The following is a 5386-nucleotide window of genomic DNA, read 5'->3' as shown; positions in this document are numbered from 1 at the left end:
TTATAGGGCTTCTTGAGGACTCGGTGTGAGATGACTTTTGTCATGATTGGATTTTGCCTGTTGTTTTTGTACTCATGTGGAGGAGAGAAGAACCAGACAAAGAACCTGCTGTACTCTAGGTACTGGATTTATGATAATCACACCTGGGCTTTGTGAGTACTTACCGGAACTGTTCTAAATACCTTACACGGGTAAGTCATTTCATTCGCAAACCACCCTGCTATTATCCGCATTTTGCAGATAATGACTCTGAGGTTTCCGTCCACCCATCCCCTCATCCGCTCAGTCGCTTGCCAAATACTGTGTTCACCAGGGGCTCAGTAGCCTGGGCCTTGGGTCAGCCCACACGCATCATCCTGCTTAGACATCCGAGCCAGCCAGATGTCTGGGCAGGTCTCAGAGCCTCCAGACCTGTCGCCGCACCCTGTTTAGCCCGGCCTGGCCACCTTCCCTACCCCGCTGGGTAGCTCAGGAGCTGCTGAGGCTTGCTATTCTTTCCCTGCACGCCCAGCTATTTGGGTGCTGGTAAATGACAGGCCAGTGAGGAGATGCAGCTTCCACTGGCCCAATTGCCCTTGCCCTCCAGGTGCAGTACAGGTGTGGGCAGGGAGCAGGGGACAGAAGGGTGACATCGGGCTCAGAATTGCTGAGACTGGACTACGGCTGAATCTTGGCATTAACTCATCTAGAACTGGGGTCAGGACAACAAAATACCAGTGCTTGTCCAGCTGGACCCAGAGAGAGTCATGCCATCCTTGGAACCTGGAGCTGTCCTCCGCCCAGGTACAGGGACAATTTATCTCATTCTTCAAAGTTAAATCAAGGGGTTCCACCTTCTCTTATTCTGACCTATTCATTCAGGACCTATCACGAGCCCAAGAAAGGGAGGGAAATCAGGACATAAATTCCCAGCATAAATTAGAACATTAAGTCTCATGGGAATTCAGCAATGTTGCAGTCACCCAGAGGTGGCTTCTGGGCTCAAGAAGCTGAAGCCCAAATCCGGAACTAAAAGCCCAAGAGGGGCGGCCTATCCCAGACCTCAGCAAGTCAGAGACACGAGGCAGCTGCTTTTCCCACCGCCCTGTGCTGCTTTGTGTGGGAGGAAGGAAATGTCCTACGTGAAAGTACTTCTAACACAAAAAGAAGGCAAAAATAGGTAAAGAATGCATAAAAGACCCTGAAAATTATCTCCCCCCCCTCCAGGGATCCCTGTGCTCCTTGGTAGGGCAGGCCCAGCATCCTGCAAAAGGAGACAATGGGTCAGGCCGCAGGGTACTTTGTCTCTTCTAGACCCTTTCCTATGGGCCTCTTTACTCCTGGCCTTCTGCACACTCAGGGGTGCAGCCTTCCCCCCTCCTCCCCTGCATGCTCACGCTGGTATCCATGGAAACTCCACCTACCCTGTAACCTGTCAGTCCCATTCACCAGCTTGCAGCCAGAGACCAGGCCTTGACAGTGAGATGGTGGGGGGTAGGGCAGAAGTGACACTGTTGGAGGCTGGGCCCTCATTTTCCTGTGTGGGTGGCCACAGGAGTTCCCGGAGAAGCCTGGAAAGGCCGACACAAAGCTTTGTCCCAGTCACTCACTCCAAAGCTCACCAAGGTCTTCTTGTAACATCCCTTTCTGACTTTGCACCAGTCAGCCACTCTCCAGAAACAGGCTTAGGAGTGTGCGTCAGGAAGGCGGCTTGGAGGCGAGAGGAGAAAGTGAGAAAAGTGTGTTGTCCGAGCCCATCCTTTCTAGATCAGACCTCTAGAGTCCAGAGAAGTTACGCATTTTGCTCAGGGTCACACAGCTAGTTAGTGGCAGAGCCAGAAACGGGATGTAGGCCGTCTTATTTCTTGATTAGAATCTAGCAATTGGTCAGGACCATCCAAGGGGGAAGGGGCCTGGCACTGAAAAGATTGAGACGGATCCCACCCTGTGTCACCCAAAATAAACCACGAATGAAATGTAAAGACACCCAAAAAAAGACCTGATGTTTTTCCATGATGACTACTTTCATGTATTTATTAAAAATATACAGTGATAATCCACCCTCCAGCCCCCCCTTTCTGTTTCCCCTTTTGGTGCCTTTGCTTTGTGGACAATGAAGCACGTGCTTGGTCTCGGCCATTGGGAGCTGCTACCTGAACAAGGAAAAGCTCCAGCTTTGCCTGCACTCAGGGCAGGCGGGATGCCCTTCAGTGCAGCTGGAAGTCACGGCGGAGTGGGGGGCTCCTGCAGAGCTCCCAGCTCCTCCCAGCTAATGTTTCTGAGAAAGGAAAGCGGGAAGGCAGATGATTGAGGCCAACCCGAGGCACCATCGCCATCTGGTGGGATGCCCGGACTAGGGCAGCGGTCGCGGCAGCAAGCCCCGCCCCGCGGAATGAGAGAACAAAGGAAGCCTGTGGCTGGAGGTTCCAGGCAGGGCGATTTGCCCGCAGAAGAGCTGACCCGCTGTGTCCATCCCTGGAAAGGGCTGCCTCCTGGAAAGGGGTGCGCTCCCTCTCCTGGGAGTGGGCAAGCAGGGAGCCCTAGACTGGGCTTTACACGACTTCCAGGCGCCATCACTTGGAAATCAGAACGGCTGAGGTCTTAGGAGCTTAGAATTTTCTAGGTAACCCCCACTGCCAAGCCTACCGCCAGGTCAGTCACAGAGGCTGTTACTGCCTCGCTCCCTGTCGCTCCTCCTACCCCACCCCTGTGGGCAGCCTTTGTTCACCAAGGTCAGCAGTGACTTTCTGGCCGGCGGCGGAGCTTTGCCTTCTCTCTAATCCTCCCGGGGGCTCCACTCCCTGCCCTTGTCCTGCTGCTGACACGCTGTCCTCCCGCAGCTAGCTCTGCTTCCCCGCCCCCACGGCCCCCACTAGGACCTCTCTTCTATAGCTGTCCCTTTAACTGCCATTTGGATGCTTGGGATAAGTTGCTGTCACCAGCCTGGATATTTCTCTGGAGCACCCCTCACGTTCATCACTGAAAACCCAGGCATCCGGACAGGTCACTGTCCAGTCCACCCACCCCAAAAACACAGGAGCTCAGAACCCGTGTCCTCTTCAAACATTTTCTTTTCAAATAATTTCATACTTAGAGTCCCAAGGATAGTACAAAGAACTCCCTTATACCCTTTATCAAGTCATTAATTTTTCATATGTCCCATTTGCTTTCACCTCTCTGTTCTTATCTCTTACACACACACTTACATCGTGGTTTTTTTTTGTAATTAAACCATTTGGAAATACAAAATAGTCCTTAATCTTAACTTCAATGTATTGTTTCCTGAGACTAAGGATATTCTCCTTATATCATTATCAAATTCAGAAAATTTAACATTGAAACAATATTTTAGCCTAATCAAGTCCATATTTCAGTTTTGTCAATTGTCCCCAAAAATGTCCATCACAGCACTTACTTGGTTTGGTCCAGGATGCCACATTTCATTGTCATGTCTCGAGTCTCCTTTAATCTGGAACAGTCCCTCACCCTCTTTGTCCAATATGACGTCGACATAAGAAACGTCCAAACTTGCAGAGAATTTTTGAGTATGAGTCAAAACTGACGACATTGCTGGGAAGATCTCAAATGCTATGAAGAATGATAGTTTGCAGTTTCTTTTATGCATTTTAAATTAAGGAGGACACATAAGGAAAATTACATAAAAGTGGGAGAAAGCAAGGCAGGGATTGGATTACAAAATAGTTAAGATTATGTGCTCTCTTGAGGGTGGTTGCGCCTTCCAGGGGGATTACTTCTGGCATCTCAAAGGTGTGTTAACCTAGATGCACAGAAACAATGGACAGGGCTGGCTCTTAACACCTTCCTCTAAAGAAGCTACCTGCATGGGGTATGACTATGCACCATGACTTGTCCAGTTAGAAGCTTATGATTTACTACAGCACCCCTTTTCATCCCCAAGATGTTTGAAGTTCTCCATGATTAAAAAAACAAAGTCATCTTGTATTAGGTTGGTGCAAAAGTAATTGCAATTTTTGCAATTACATTTAACCTTTTAAACCGCAGTTATTTTTGCACCAACCTAATAGAAATCATAAATATACACGTACACAACAAATGACAAAAAAATCCTATACACAATGAATACTTGGGTCTTGGCTTAGTTTTTCATACATGAACTAGAAAGGTGTGTGTCATATTAAATAATTTGGACAAAAAATGAGTTCATGGTGCAGAAATAATGTTGAAGAATTTAAGTAAAACCTCATCTTGAAAGGTTGAGAAAAAGCATATCTAAACATTTTATGTACAGATATTACTTATGTGCATAAATTAAATATGTATAGATATTACATATGTACTTAAATATGTAGATATTAATTACAAGTAGATAGCTATTTTCACCATAAAACCTAGTTTGTGTGGTCAAATTAATCAAAACCTTTTAATCTCATTAGGAATGAGGAATCTTTGGGAAGGTACTCTAATGTGGGATAAGAGTACAGCCATGTATGTCAACTGTAATTGAAAAAGAAATTATTTTTTAAAACTTAAGAGTATGGCCATACGGTTTTAGATGCAGTTGAAAGTCATCTCTGGGTACATACTCTATGCACTCTCAAAAAAACCATCTGGCAGAGGAAATGGGCTGCTAGGTGAGGGAGAGCTCGAGGGCCTTTGGTACTGCGGACGCAGTCTGTCTTCATAACATTGAAACACGTTAACAGTAATACTCACTGGAGATGGGTATTACGGGGACTTCCTTTTCCTCATATATTTTTTAAAGGCTGGAATACCTTGAGTACAGTTGCAAATCAGAAGGGAACACAATGTCTAAACGAAGCTTGATTTCAGATGGGACGATGGGTGAACTGTTTTAGACGTTAGCACTTGCTACGTGTATGGAAGATTTAATGTATACAGCAAGGAAGACACGTTCTTTTCGATCCCAGACGCCGCTGCATCTTGCAATGCTTTTGCTCCAGTGTTTGGATATTTGGGCAGTAACGCCCCAGCACCACACTTCCCAGTTTCTGTGGCTGTGTGGGCCCATGACTTAACCACCAACTGTCCTATTTCATTCTGTAGCAGCCTGTCTGGCTCCTTCAGAACACAATCTACCCTCCTATCTCCTTTAGGGCCCTTCCTTTGGGCTGATGCTTAATCCATATGAACTGAGATTTTATAAGGGAACGTCAGTGGTTCAGGTAAGCTCCTGCGGTCCCTACTTCATCTTGCAAACCAACCTGAATCACGAGTTTGTTTTTGGACTCAGAGTAATAACTGGAGGTCACTCCAGCATCCCTGAAGCCAGGCCACGTGACAGCCCTTTGGCCTCTTGAGGAAATGAGCCTGCCCCAGGCACTGGTTTTAGAAAGTGTGGTCCCAGAACCTTAAAGGGAAACACAATTCTCTGAATCTATCAAGAATTAGACAGAGAGCATGGGTT

Source organism: Rhinolophus sinicus, linkage group LG10 (assembly GCF_036562045.2).
Source record: "Rhinolophus sinicus isolate RSC01 linkage group LG10, ASM3656204v1, whole genome shotgun sequence".
Taxonomy (NCBI): domain Eukaryota; kingdom Metazoa; phylum Chordata; class Mammalia; order Chiroptera; family Rhinolophidae; genus Rhinolophus; species Rhinolophus sinicus.
This window is presented reverse-complemented; position numbering follows the sequence as displayed.